We start from the raw sequence: 15,919 nt of genomic DNA on the forward strand, positions 1-15,919 counted from the left end.
TTTTTGAAACCGTGAGGAATTGTATGAAAACCATGAAGGAAAAGTGATTTTTAAATAATTATTGAAGGATATGTCACATATAAGTTTTTGTTTATAAAACAATATATGTATAACAAACAAAAACAATGCTTGTCTCTGAATTTGTCAAGAATAGGATGCTAATATTTATGTGGTATGTGGTTTTCTTTTGTCATAGTTCGAGGTCAAAAGAAACGACTTCCGTTCGTTTTTTTAAATCACTATTTCACTAATCTCCCCCTTCTCCCACCTTCTTGTCTTTCAAATATTCTTCTTCTTCTTCGTTTACTCTTACTAAACCCTGAACGTTATCACTTTTATCAGTCCTCTATATTATGCGTGCTGTGGTATAGCCGCATTGTTCTTGTTGTTACCACATTAATAATGTATTATATTTATAGAGGCAAGGTTTAGTAGATATGCATAATTAAACTTTCTTCACTGTATTCAACCCATACAATACCACTCTTATTTAGTACATTAGTTTTCTGAATTGAAATTTATGTTGCATATAAATATGATACAGTTGTATTTCATGAAACTTGGCATGAAATAAAGCCCCGTCAACGTATCTTATTCTAACTCAATTATAATTATGCTTTTTTCTTTACCCACTTTTCTAAAAACCTTGGTTTAGTAGGCTATATTCTGTACCTTCGTACCTTCTTCTTAGCGTACCCTATGCCCTGCAATATGAAAACGAAATGAAATATTCGAATCAGTAGTTTTGAAAAGGTCATGAGTCAGAAAATTTAGATTTTCTTTAGTTTAACGTTTCATTTATTTATTTTGGAACACCAATAGTTCACAAGTTGTTCATTTCATACAATAACAAGTAAACGCTACATTTGCAAGCAGAGGTCGATCATTTCATGCCTATCAGGATTTTCAAGAATTGAAGTTTTTTTTTTTCGGATTTCTCATAACTTTACTTTTCTGACTCATGACCTTTTCAAAACTACTGATTCATTTTAATTTAACGTCCCACGATTATGCCCTTTGGGCTAAAGAGGACGAATGATTAATTATACTGAATGATTATGAAAGAATTGGTGGAATGAGAACGAAGAAGGAAACAGGAAAACCGTGAGAAAACTCACGAACATGATGGTGTCTACCAAACACTCACTCGACCTGAAATCGAACCAAGCACGCCTTGAAATTGAATTGAGCACTCTATTACTGAGTCACCGTATCCCTCATCCTGCAATATATTACATTTTATAATAATAATAATAATAATAATAATAATAATAATAATAATAATAATAATAATAATAATAATAATATAAAACTATTAACATTTTTAAAGATAGAATATATATAAATGAATCTCAAGAGAAACTTCTTTATTTCATTGAGTTTTGCTTCATCAAAATTCGAAATTGAGAAATCTCTCTCAGACATACATAGGTCTATATATAAAAAATAAGTGTGCTAAGTTTTGACTTGTGCTCGAGGGACCACTAAGCACGATATAATTTTAGATACTGATTTCAAGTGAAAATAACCTTTTTGTTTTTAATCTGATTCATTCAAAACTAAACTTTCTAACTCTATAGCGCGGAAAGACAGATTAAATGGCGTAACTTCAACTGGGTAATGAGTAGTCATTGTAACAATTCAAATCACCATTATTCCTGCTTTTAAGGCCAGAGTGCCTATGTTAATTTAAATAACTCCCAAGAGTTAAACACAATATTAACCTGGATATGTTCATGATGATCATTCTAATGTTTTATTTTATTTTATTAATATTTTATTTTAATTTCTCATCAATATTTCTGACGAGATACTCAGTCGTCTTTCATCAGAATAATTCCTAAGCATAAATTGTGAACCTGTTTGGCTATTCACATACTAATAGATATTACTCCAATGACAATATCGAAATTGTGAAAATCTATATAATTCCATTACTTTTAACGAACAACGAAAACACCCTATGGAAGTGTTATATGCACAAGACTTCTAATATTTTCTATTTATAAAATATTAAAAGTGTACTATTTAAGCCTATGTAAAATAATACTTCATATTTACAGGTTAACAATGTCCAGTTTCTGGAATAAAATCGAAATATTCGTTAAAACGATTCTTCTTCTTTATCCACACCAAATACATAGACTCTTCTACTACTTTGGAGTGGAATTTAGATATCACCATTAAAGTGATATCTACCCTAGTATGTGAATAGCCAAACAGCTTCACAATTTATGCTTAAAAATCATCACGATGAAAGACGATCGAGTATAATGCCAGAAATATTGATAAGAAACCAAAATAAAATAAAGAAATAATTAATTATGATCAGAGAACACATCCAAGTTAGCATTGTGTTTAATTTTGATATGTTTTTATACGTTCAATTAATTGTTATAACTCTCCAAAAGCTTTAAGCAGTGGAAGATTTAAGGGGGGCTTCCGGGCTTAAGCCCCCCCGAAATCTTACTATAGTAAAGTAAATGTAATATCTTGCAGAATTTTCACATTTCCAGGCAAAATCCCCCCCCAAAGTTAGCAAAGCCCCCCGAAAAAAATCGTAAATACGCCACTGGCTTTAAGATACTGAGTCAACACTACAAGTTCTGTTTTCTCACCAGGAATGGAACTCAGATCCACTGTAGTGAGGTTGAGGAGACTAAGCATTCAAATACACAGGAACATCAGAGTTAAGTGCAAGTCACAGCCCTCTGTCGGTCTTACAAACTCAAAATTATTATCTCAATCTCACGGTTACAATTAGAGAGACACATACTTTTAAGGGATTTACGTAGAAGTAAATTGTGAAAGAATTACTTAAATCTGCCCCAAATCATAGTTTTTGATTACGATATAGGATTGTTATAATACTTATTTTGATCAATTATTTGAATTGATTTCAAAGTGAGTAAATCTGAGCTTGCGAAAGAATTCCTAAATTACTGACTTGGAATCGAACTTGTGTCTCTTTATTTTGTATGATTACTAACTGGAAAAGCCCATAAAAATAAAACAATAAAAAATTAAAACATTATTATTGTTATTTTTATTTCGTAAAGATAATAATAGTATTTGTAACTATCATTAGACTGTTTATTCAAGTATTTAGAGTGTCATGGCTACACCCTCTCTCCTCCTCCCACTTTGAACTCCCTGTGACCTTGTCTATATTGGTATCGGCTTTTGTTTCTGACAGGCCAACACAGGAATAGGTCACCAAGGACGGTCTCTATATGTCTTGGGGTATCAAAACGAAACGGGACAACGACTATCAGTTATGCTTCTACGGAACCAGAACATTGTCGCATTATACACTGAAGAGAGTTTTTTTTTTTCAAGGCCAGAGTCAATAAAGAGACAATGCATGAAGAAAGAGAATAGCGAAAAGAAGCAAATGTAAAGAGAGGAAAAAAGAACGAGTGATAACAAAAGGATATTAAGGAAGGGAAAGGTGGGTCGAGGGGAGACAATCAAGTTATGTCATAATGCTTTTATAAGTTTGACATAAAAGGCCAACATAAGAAATCGCCAAAGAAGATCTATTTTTTTCTCCCCCTCTTTTCTTTACAGCAATCCATCGATCCGTAACGTTCCTGTTTGATGCTGGTGGAAGTGGATTTTTAGACTAAACTGTACATTAGCTTCCCATATTTAACGTCTGAAAGGTTTCATTCGTATTAGAGAGGGTTATTGTGTCAATACAGTGAATGTTTTTTAAAGAGGAACGTCGCTTTGATTAAATACTTCCTACGACTTTCTGCCATTTCTTAAAGAAAGAAAGAAAAAAGGTATTTCGCTTATCAAACTAGATACATTCTAATGGTTGTAATCGAAGACAACATGTGCTCTCCCTGCTTGTCTAGTAGCTAGCGCGCACGGGGTCCTTAGTCCGATTCCCAGCGGAATAATCTTGAAAAAATTGAATGTGTTATGGCGGTTTGGATTTCACCTTATACTGTAGATCCACGTCTCATATGGCCTCGATGTTGAAAAGAACAATAAACTTTAACCCAACTAACCACACAAAGACTACATGCTCTCATAAGGAATTTACCATACTAGTGTTGTGTTCTACTGTAATAGTTATCGGATTAAAAAGGAAAATATAATAAAGTCTTTCAGTTTAACATCCCACAATTATCTCCTTTAGGCAAAGAGAGACAGGTGATTAAAGCAAGTGAATGATGATGGAAGAATTGTTGGAATGAGAATGTGAAAGGAAATGGGAGAACCTCGAGAAAATCCACAAACACGATGTTGTCCACCACAAACTTACTGAGGCAGGGATCGAACCAGGAACCCTATGCATCAAAGGTAAGTGCTCATGATCTTTTAGTTTGACGAAGTAAGTAGGAGAAATTAGATTTTAAGGATAAAAAGGCCAGTTTTATTATACATGTAGAGACTACTTAACCTAGAACTTACCGAAATCTGAAACTTGATTATTTCTTATTTATTTATTTATTTATTTTGCTATCACAATACTTTCTTCTACAGAACTCGTAAAGTTAAATCCTAAATTTATTCAATACTCTGAAGTGCACAATTGTTCTTTGAATTTTCATCTGATTGTAATCAAAATGGACCTAACAATTTTCATGAAATACGATGAATCTACCATTTTTGGGTACAACGAAACAAAAAGGACCTGACGCTTTTCTATTACATAGAACAAATCTACAGTTTTCGAGTCAACATCCTTAAACACAGTTGGGCCTTATTCAAAGAGTCGTCATTACGTGTGATTAACGTCATACTAATGGCTTAACTAACCATTGAATCATGTGGTAGTCATACTCTTAGTATGCCGCTAATCACAAGTAAGAACGACTCTGAATAAGGCCAAGTAAGTTTATTACTTTAGCCCATCCTCACCAAACAAAGCTATAATTTCTATAAGGAAATAATTTCTCGTCACACGTTCAAAAAGGCGTAAAACAAAAGAATAGTGGCTTAAATAGGAAACCAGCCCGTAAATGCATAGTGCGAGCACAATGCATTGTGCCTTTAAACGTTTCGTTATACTTTGCTGACTTTGGAAGACAATACATTGGTTTGGTGTGGTTAATGTGCGGACAAACATTATGGTCAAAGAAGTAAATTAAACCTAGTTTGAAATGTCTGTCATTGCACTAATGCTATTACACTTTGAAGAGACATTTCTTTTAGTCTTGCCCAAGCAAAATTTTTGAAGCGTACTCACTTATTTCTTGTGGTACTGTATGTCTACAATAGTCGGGTGAGGAGAAAGGAACACAAATACAATTATATTATTTGAAGTAACTTGGTAGTTTATATTGTTTACGTAAAAAATACATGTGCTTATGGTTCATTTTCACTTGATATTATCTTTCTATAGAAATGGAGTTTGAACAATGCAGCATTGCTTATTTGCATATGGTAGCAAATATGCATGGAATGCACTGAATTTACGTAGTTTGGAAATCTTCGGGAAATCTGTATCGTTAAATAAACATTTACTCAGGAAAAAATATAACATTGATTGGGTTGAATTGGAAGAAAATTAAACTCCAGTTTTTTGGTTCTGCAGTGATTAACCTTCGACTTCTTTTAGCCAAACTGCTGTTTATATGCAGTGGCGTGTACAGAATTTAATCAAGAAGGTGTCAAGCACCGAAGCTCACATAGCTCCTGTACATGGCGAATGTTTCTATTCATATCTTATAGTAAATTTTTATTTTTCTATAATATCTTGTAGAAGAAAGGAGATAAGGAATTCAACTCAGTAACTCCCTTGTCGCATGCCACTGGTTATATGAAGAAAACTAGACAAACCTAATCAGAAAGTTCTACATGGTACTGAACATACTAATACATAGTTTAAACTTCTGTACAAATTCCTTTTGTTCTATCTAGAAAAGTTTAAAGAGCTGTATTTGTATTGCCAAGTAGGTGTGTAATAGGAACTTTTATAAGCTTTAAGGTATCGCTGCATTATAGATCCCTTGTTGCTGAAGATCTTCGGCGCGGGAGAACCAGCTTTGATTCCCGGTGAGAGCTCAAGTTGTTCCGATCCTACGTTAATCTGAAAGTTAACGTCTCATATAGTCTCATTGTTGAAAAAAGTTAATTTCAAAAGAAATCTAAACCAAATGTATCAACGCATTTTTCACTAAAATAATAATTGTAATAATAATAATCAGTGTGCGTGTAATAATAATCAGCCAAGATTCAGCAACGTTACGTTACAAACTAGTTTTACACAAGTGACTATATAGCCCGAAATTGTCATTTTCAAAACAACCACTGCTAAGTAACTAATAGTGTCAGTAACGCCAAATTACACATAATTACTAGCAGGCTCGTATTAAGGACCAAGCAAACGCTCCAGGGCCCCACAACTAATTGGGGGCCAAAGATTTTTTTAAAAAAACTACTGAAAACATATTATCAAAAACCGAGAAAACCCACGCACATGGCATTTCTTCCCCACAAAGTCCACATGGTAGGAGCCAAGATTGAACGATGGATCCCATGTACGAGAGATGTTCACTCTACCAAAACTACTAAACTTTATTTGCGGGAATTCATAGGAATTTGAGATATGAACCCATGAAAACTATCGTTCGTGTAATCTGTGGACGTGATCGAAATAGTAATTTTCAAGATATTACTGCTGACAAATGGAAAAATTGTACAATTGTTGAATATCTTTACGTTGTCTTTACTAAGACTTTACTGAAAGAATTATATTGACGAATAAGTACTTCTATAGAAATAAGAAAGTTTGCTCATTGATATGGATAGTATTTACACATTCAGAAAATTCCAATATTTCGGGTACCATTGCTAGGGCAGGGGGAAAGGAAAGGAAGAGTGTCGTCAATCTCACAAAGTGTCTCTTAAGTATAGTCGAAATAGAAAACAAATTGGTGTAACTAATTCCAACAAAAATGATTTCTGCTTAAGGTGAAGCCAATACTCTTTCAATCAACATATATATATATATATATATATATATATATATATATATATATATATATATATATATATTCGGACGCTATCTTAAAGAAATGGCGCGAAAATTTAAAAAATCAAAACCCATATGGGGTATCAGATTACAGGGAATTTAATACTTGGAGTGCAAAATCCAGTCAAATTAAATGTACCAAAAAGTTCTGATGTTCCAACCCAAAAAACTCCATGTTAAAAAGAAGACAAATTTCGGACGAGTACAAAAAAGTAGTTATCAATGTACTGGTAAATCTCATTCATGATGACTACCATCACCAAATGATTATGTTTCCAAAGCAGTTATTATTCCAATTCCATTCAAAACAATCCGTTTCAAAAAGAAGTCAAAGCTCCTGATCAGTACAAGAAAGTAAAGTTGTCAATACAGCCAAATTCTTCTGCCAAGTGTCGAAATACATTTCTTAATTCTGAAATAGTAGTGACGTTACCAATACTATGTACTCGTTATCAATATGGCTAAAAATACGCTGCGCTCGAAAATAAGCTAATCTTTAAAATTAAAGAGAAATGAAAAAAATACCCTTCTTAAGAGTCTTCATCTCGGCGAAATTAAAATACCGCTAATTTTACAGTAATTAGGTGATATCTTCAAATAGATAAAACATAATTGAAATATGGAACAAGAGCGCCCTGGACAATATTATTTTGCGTGAGGCACCGTTATCACAAGTCACCTAGTGGCTTTCCGTTTTCAGCTGTTTAGAAACGCGAAAATAAATGCCGATTTTCAAAATGGCACGAAATCGAAAGCAGATACGTGAGTCGTGATAACGGTATCTCATGTAAAATAATATTGTCTAGGGCGCTCTTGTTCCACATTTCGATTATCTTTTATCTATTTGAAGATATCACATAATTACTGTAAAATTAGCTGTATTTTAATTCCGCCGGGATGAAGACTCTTAATCTTTCAGCTGAGATTTTCGGGTTCGATTTCTAGGTGATTAGGAGGAGCTAACGAATACAAATTTAACTTAAAATACTGGGTGTATCAGAAATCTGAGGCCATAGAAGAGCTAAGTTATAAGTAAAGATATAAAAAAAGGAAATAAAGAAAGAGGGAAAAGTTGTGAAAATAGGTAGTTTTCAATCTAAAATGGTGGATTTTTTTTCAATCGTACTAGGCATTTGAGTTTCACACTGGTAAAGCGCTCTATGTTAAATGAAAAAATCAACGTAGCTACTTCTGCAGCTTGTTTTCTTGGACCCTCATCATATCAACAATACAGCATTATTAGGAAACGGCTTTGAGGTATTCTAGGTACCCTCACACAATAATCTGCATTCATTATGTCATTTTTGCGTGCCCTTACGTTAGGTTCGAACAGCTCGATGAGCCGAAAACGTTACTTTTTCGTATAATATAGGGCACTGTACTAATGTGGAGACCAATGGTTGGTGCGATTTGAAAAAAAATCCACCATTTTAGATTGAAATTCACATATTTCCAATAACTTTCCTTTCTTTCAATTTTTTTTTGTATTATTCATGACGAAATTGGCCTATGACCCTGGACTTTTGATACACTCTGTATATCAAGCCCAATAACATAATCCACTTCTAATTTTTTTACTTCTCTAAGTTCATGGTGGTTTGATTTGACGCTTTTAGTGAATATGTGTTAAGTTTCCTATAGTAATCTAATAAAATTTGAATATAAGATATGAACAGTAACCTTTCTTTTATACATACTTTATCAATTGAAATATGTATAAAATCTGTTAAAATCAAAACCACAAGTTTATCTCATTTACACAAGCGGAAAGTACTAACAAAAATGAGTCAATGACCTAACTCGAAAATTATGATTCCCAAATAAATAGATCTAATATAATATCAGTTTTCTCTTGTAAGCCTTCTCTATGTATTACTTGCGACAAGAACTCTAGAAGATAACTTTAACTTTAAATACTTGAATAATTTTAGGTATTTACTTATTTTATGGTTTCAAATTTTTTGCAGATGTAAAAATATTTACATAGGGATTCTTTGCTTATATGTTTTTGAAAGACTTTACGAAGAAACAGTCCGTACTTTTGAAATGTAAAAAAATACGATTTTATCGTAAATATGAAAAGAGAGTTTTGGAAAAAAAGTGTTTATTAAAATAGTTTTTCCTTACATTTACTCGTATTAGTTTTTTCATTTTGTACTGTACAGTCTTGATAAATAAAATCTGACAACCCACCTCTCTTCGAAACTCTTCGAAAACCCTGTACTCTGACCCACAGCTGGAATTAAATCAAACAAGTGTGGATTTTCTTTGGCTAATTGAGATATACATTTGTAGCTAAAATATTAGAACTTTTGTGCAGCTGCAAAATATAACCTAAGATTTTTTAAAACGAGACTGTGTATTGTCTTGCTATGTATTTATGTTACTTTTCCATTATGTATTAAGGATATTATTTGATAATAATAGAGATAAAAATATAATGTTTACTAACGTAAATCATTTCCTCTTGAAGACTGTAATGGAGATTATATTACTTTTATGTTCCTAGAAGCTCATGCGAACTTCCTCTAAACTTGATAATTCTTCCTGAGTTCTTCCGGTTTCTTATGGACTTTTGCTCAGAGGAAGTGCCAAAGGTGGCAAGTATCCTTGAGAAGAAAGAGCAGATCCATTTCCTGCTTATCTTTACAGATGCAACGAAAAATGCAAAACAAAGTACGTAATAGGTTATGCATACACAATGCATGAAAGCTGGAGATGTTTACCGTTAAAAACATATTATTATCACTATCAGAAGAGTTCTGCCATTAGTAGAAGGTCAATTAATCCTCTTCCCTAATCTAGTGCCTTTGCTATACGATGTCGCTGTCTGATATTTTGTAAAAGAGCATCGAACACATTGCAGTGGTTCGAACTTCACTTTAACCGCTTCAGTGTGGGTGGCGAGTTAACTCGTGTCTTCAAAACGCACCTGCTGTGCGGATGGCGTATATATACGCTTTCATTTTGCTTTGGCTATTTTGTATTGCGTATGGCGAATATACTTGCCCATAGTATGAGTAATGTTACTCCTGACAATATTTAGCGAGTTTGCGCTCACATAGGAACCCCAAGAGACAACACAGAAAAATTGGGCTTAATCTGTTGAGGCATTCCCAAATTTTGTGTAACCTAACCATATGATGGTGATGATGATGAGGATAACCATAAATACGACAATGACAAGCTAATTAGAAGGAACAAAGATCATAATGTGGAAAATTTCATTGTGATTGCTTGAGAGGTTCAAAAGTTATTACAAGGTAACAAATTCCAAAGTTCTAAAAAAAAAAAAAAAAAAAAAAACCCTACACTTTTTACAGCGGTTCGCATCTTAAAATTACACACTGAAGGGGTTAAGAGGCCTAATCACTGCGAAATTAAAATACTGCTAATTTTATAGTAATTATGAAATATTTTCAAATAGATAAAAGATAATCGAAAGAGCGCGCTAGACAGTATTATTTTGCATGAGATACCGTTATCATGACTCACTTATCTGCTTTCGATTTCCAGACATTTAGAAAATTGGCATTTACTTTCCAGTTTCTAAATGGCTACAAACGGAAAGCTACTAAGTGACTCGTGATAACGGTACTTCATGCAAAGTAATATTGTCTAGCGAGATCTTGTTCCATTTTTCAATTATCTTTTATCTATTTGAAGATACCACATAATTACTGTAAAATTAGCGGTATTTTAATTTCGCCGTAATGAAGCCCCTTAAACTGGGAGTTTCGTCCTAGTAGTAGGGGTCGACGTATATTGAGCCGAGTCAGCAAAAATTTTTTCGATTCTGATTGGCTGAGAGAGGTCACGTGACGTTAGGCCCCGCCCACGCGGGAAATTCAAATTTTCAGGTCACGTGGTATGACGTCATGAGTCACCCTGCGGGGAAATCCCTCATTCTCTTTTATGACTAGGATTTTTGAAAATTGTTCCCTTTTACGGGTAAGATGTGTGTTTTGATTGGTTGACAGCTGTCACATGATCTTAGACCCAGGGATATTTGAAATTCGTTCCCTTTTACGGGTAAGATGAGTGTTTATGATTGGCTGATAGAGGTTACATGATCTTAGACCCGCTACACGGTGAACAGGTCACATGGTATGACGTCATGTTTTACCCTTGCGGGGAAATCCATTACTAATTCGTTTCCTTTTACGGGTAAGATGAGTGCTTTGGTACCTTGATTCTGATTGAATGATAGAGATCACGTGATTTTAGGTCCTAGGATTTTTGAAATTAGGGTGTCCTTTCTGATGTATACTTTGGTATCTCGATTCTGATTGGAAGATAGAAGTCACATGATTTTAGACCCGCCACACAGTGAACAGGTTACATGGGAAAACCCCTCACTTATTTGTTTTATTTTATGTGTAAGATGCGTGTTTTGGTACCTCAATTTTGATTGGTGGATAGAAGTCACATGATCTTAGCCCCCCCCCAGTTCATGAGGGAAATACAGAGCGATATGACGGCGATCCATCCTAGACCGGGATCTTAGAATTTAGTTCCCTTTTTATGGTTATGTGTAAAGTTCCCATGAAGGGTTCAACCTCCTCCTTAAATAACCCTTTTTTTGGTATCATGATATTGTACTGAAGTTTACATTAAATATTATCGTTCTCTTTGGCAGATAAGATGATTACCAGCTTTCTTACCTTGATGGAGATCCTGTCCTTGAATTAGTAGCCTATGTCTCTGGAAGTAACAATGGTGAAAGAGGGGTGTCGCTTGTAGATTTCTTATAACACATTGTTGTGAGTTTAAGCGATTTATTGCTCAGTAAGCGCTTCAATTATGGAAACAGTGTTGCCAGATTTTTCTTACCTAAACTGCTCCGATTCTTTTCGAAACGGTTCCGCAGAGTACAAGAAATTTTAAACTAAAAATTTTTTCGAACTAAAAAAAATTTGTAACTAAAAATTTTAAACAAAAATTTTCAAACAAAAAATTTTCGAACTAAAAATTTTGAAACAAAAAAGTTTCAAACAAAAAATTTTCGAACCCAAAAAAAAAATTCGAACTAAAAAATTGAAACAAAATTTTGTCGAACTAAAACATTTTTAAAAACAAAAGTTTCGAACTAAAGATGTAAATCACATCTAAAAATTTTCAAATCAAACTTTTTATCGAACTAAACTTTTAAAATTTTCGAACTAGAAATTTAAACCAAGTTTAAGAAAAAATCCTAAGAAATGTTTTTCAGGAATCGAACTCAGGTCTTTCAAACCAAAGATGTGTATGCTAACCGCTTAAATGAATTCGGTTTTAATCGATCTTGGTGGGTTTCGAACCATGGTCCTTGAAAAGGATACACATATACTTTAAGAAAATAAATCTGACAGTGTAACGCTTCTCAAATCAAACTTTTTTTATCGAACTAAACTTTTAAAATTTTCGAACTAGAAATTTAAACCAAGTTTTAGAAAAATCCTAAGAAATGTTTCTCCAGGAATCGAACTCAGGTCTTTCAAACCAAAGATGTGTATGCTAACCGCTTAGCTATGAATGAATTCGGATTTAATCATGCTTGGTGGGTTTCGAACCATGGTCCTTGAAAAGGATACACTTATACTTTAAGAAAATAAATCGGACAGTGTAACGTGGATTAAAATAAAATGCTGATAGACTTCTTTGTGTGACGACATAGAAGCACATATGATTGAAAAAATGCAAACGTCAGCGGATCGCATTACTTTAGTTTTACTACGAACGTGTCAGCATGATTCATGAAAAAAGCAAACATTGACATTCTCGTATGGAATATGATGAAAATGAAATGTCGTCACAGTTACGACAAGTAGTGACATGATCCTGGCAGAAGGGAATTGGCATCGGAATTGCGATACTAGATGTTGTAACTATTGAGAAACGTGAATGACGTCACGATCGATTGTTACACATCGTTTTGGTTCGTGATTCATGACAAAAGCAGCGAGCGTTTTGATTGGTTCGTTGTGATGTCATTTTATAAATTTCCTCGTTTCTGATTGGCTGACGGTGACATCGTTTTCGCAGCGACCTAAATAAAAATCTAAATTTCATTTTTCAAATCTTACACCGCTCTCAACTATCGTGTGAGAAGGTCTGTTCTTGAAAAGTGTCTTTATTTAAGAAGCTTTACTGCACCGACTTTTTGTTCATTGAATTTGAGGTAAGTTCAGTGAGATTTTATTTTTCACACAAGATTCGAAAAATCATTTTTATTTTATATTTGTGGGGGTGGATCACGAATACACTGTTTTACTTTTAGTACGAAATATTTAGACTATGAAGAAATTAGTGGAATGGGAAAGTGGGAGTACGAATCAGGAACCCCCACACATTAGAAGTAAGCACGATAAATGATATGGTTTAGCGTCCCTTCAGCGAGCACCCGTCGGGAATTGAACCATGGCCAGAAAAATGTGTATGCTTAGTTTTGAAAAGAATGCATTACAAAATTTCAGAAACTATGCCTGAGAATAATATGGTTCGATTCCCTTTGAAAGCATTAGCGTCCCTTTAGCTTAACGTGATATTCGAGCAACCGCCCCGGGATTGAACCTGGGCCAGAGGTGTGTACGTCAACCATTTAGCTTAGTTTTGAAAAGAATGTATGATAACGCATGAGAATATTAAATTTCAGAAAAGGTTTGACAACGCTCCGATGTGGGAAAGCAAACCCCACCGAGGATTGAACCAGGGACTTCCACGTTAGAAGCATGTACGCTAACCGCTTAGTCACAATAATAATAAAAAGATTTACGCTATACAGATTTTGTTTTGACAATTACGTATGTGTAACGTTAACGGTTGGTGAATCTCTTCAACTTGCAAACGCATCATTTAAAGGTCGTTGTGAGTAGAAAAAATGCTTACGCGTACTTTCTAACATCTCAGTACTGTTGAAACATTCATTCATGCATTCTTTTTATCACTATAGAATGGTAGGTCAGTTACATGCTGATGTAATGGTCTCGAGTTTGACAGCAATAAAACACACATTTCAGTAACATAATTATTTAAAAAAAAAACTTTGATTTCTAGTACATGTGCTTTCATAATGAGATTCTGTACGTCACCGCCAGGAATCAAACTCAGGACCTTTACATGAATTGTTTAGTTAAGAATTTATCATGAATGTTATGATTTCCTGGGCTAAGCGGTTAGCATACGCGCCTTTGGCGTGGGAGACCAGGGTTTGATTCCCGGCGGGAGCTCATGTGGTTCGGATTCCACGTTAATCAGTAGGTCCACGTCTCATATAGCCTCGCTACTGAAAGGGACGCTAAACTAAAAATCAAAAAATCAACTCAAATTCACGCTGCTCAATTCCTTTTTCTCATTACATATTTGTTTTACCGTACCTGTTTGTTGTTTTTATTTTTTAACCATGGTCGAATCGGGTTTTACTGTTTGTAATGAAATCACTCGTCATTATAGACGATTTATGTACGTTTATGTATTATGAGGTGTGTACGTCAGCCATTTAGCTTAGTTTTGAAAAGAATGTATGATAACGCGTGAGAATATTAAATTACAGAAAAGGCTTGACATGCCCCGACGTGGAAAAGCAAACCCACCGAGGCTTGAACCAGGGCCTTCCACGTCCGAACCATGTACGCTAACCGCTTAGTCACAATAATAATAAAAAAAATACGCTATGCAGATTTTGTTTCGACAATTACGTATGTGTATCGTTAATGTTCGATGAATCTCTTCAACTTGCAAACGCATCATTTAAAGGTCGTTGTGAGTGGAAAAAAAAAAAATGCTGACGCGTACTTTGTCACATCTCAGCACTGATGAAACATTCATTCATTTCATGCATTCTTTTTATCACTATAGAATGGTAGGTCAGTTAAATGCTGATGTAATGCTCTCGAGTTTGACAGCAATAAAACACTCATTTCAGTAACATAATTATTTTTTTTAAAAAAAACTTTGATTTCTAGTACATATGCTTTCATAATGAGATTCTGAACGTCACCGCCAGGAATCAAACTCAGGACCTTTACATGAATTGCTTAGTTAAGAATTTATCATGAATGTTATGATTTCCTGTTTATCAGGTGATTAAGATTTTTCTTTCTTCTTTTCTTTTGTAGTAAATTCACGCTGCTCAATTCCTTTTTTCCCATTACATATTTGTTTTACCGTACCTGTTTGTTTGTTTTCATTTTAACCATGGCCGAATCGGGTTTTACTGTTCGCAATGAAATCACTCGTCATTATAGACGATTTAACATTGAGGGCAGAATGCTCGAAATTCAATTCAATGCACCACCCGTAGGAACCGATATCATCCAATATGTACATAATAGTTTCCAAGCAATGCTGGACCATTTGTTAGCCAATGTCGACGATGAGGCGATGGTTGGTTTATCGGTAATATCACCACGTAACACGAATAAACCGTTTTGGGTGAGTTTTCGCCAAGCACGAAACCTGACACTGGAAACGATGTGGGCCTCGTTCGAAAGAGTTTTACAAAGTAACAATGCATTTCTCCTGCACGAGCCATTCACGGTTCATTTCCATCGTGTGGATATTCCACGTGGCTATGGTGGTTTGCGGCAAGGAGTACTTCAAAATGAAGAATTGTTACGTTGCAAGCGAGGGATTGTACGTGTAAAAAATCAAGATTCAAGGTGCCTGGCGTACGCCCTTGTTATTGCTATTGGCCTGCAAAAAATACAAGAATGTAGATGTGAAACGACATAGACAATATCAAGATCAATCAAAATGTGTTGTGGACGATGAAGTGAATGCATTATGTGCAAATGCAGGAGTGAATTTGGATCATGGTGCCAGTGTAAATGAAATTCGACAATTCCAGGCATACCTCAAAGAATATAAAATTACAGTGTATACTAGTTTCACAGGTCATGACATCATGTACGAGGGGCCCAACGACGAAAATCGCACTCCCATAAATTT

General features: G+C 34.5%; 1 protein-coding gene across 2 annotated transcripts in view; it reads right to left on the reverse strand.

Annotated features, from left to right (window-relative positions):
• The window catches only part of LOC145668444 (uncharacterized), a 357,510-nt gene that overhangs the window by 137,038 nt on the left and 204,553 nt on the right, over window positions 1-15,919 (reverse strand). The gene's annotated exons all lie outside the window — the stretch shown is intronic.

The sequence above is a fragment of the Thermobia domestica genome, chromosome 13 (assembly GCF_964235325.1).
Source record: "Thermobia domestica chromosome 13, izTheDome1.hap1.1, whole genome shotgun sequence".
Taxonomy (NCBI): domain Eukaryota; kingdom Metazoa; phylum Arthropoda; class Insecta; order Zygentoma; family Lepismatidae; genus Thermobia; species Thermobia domestica.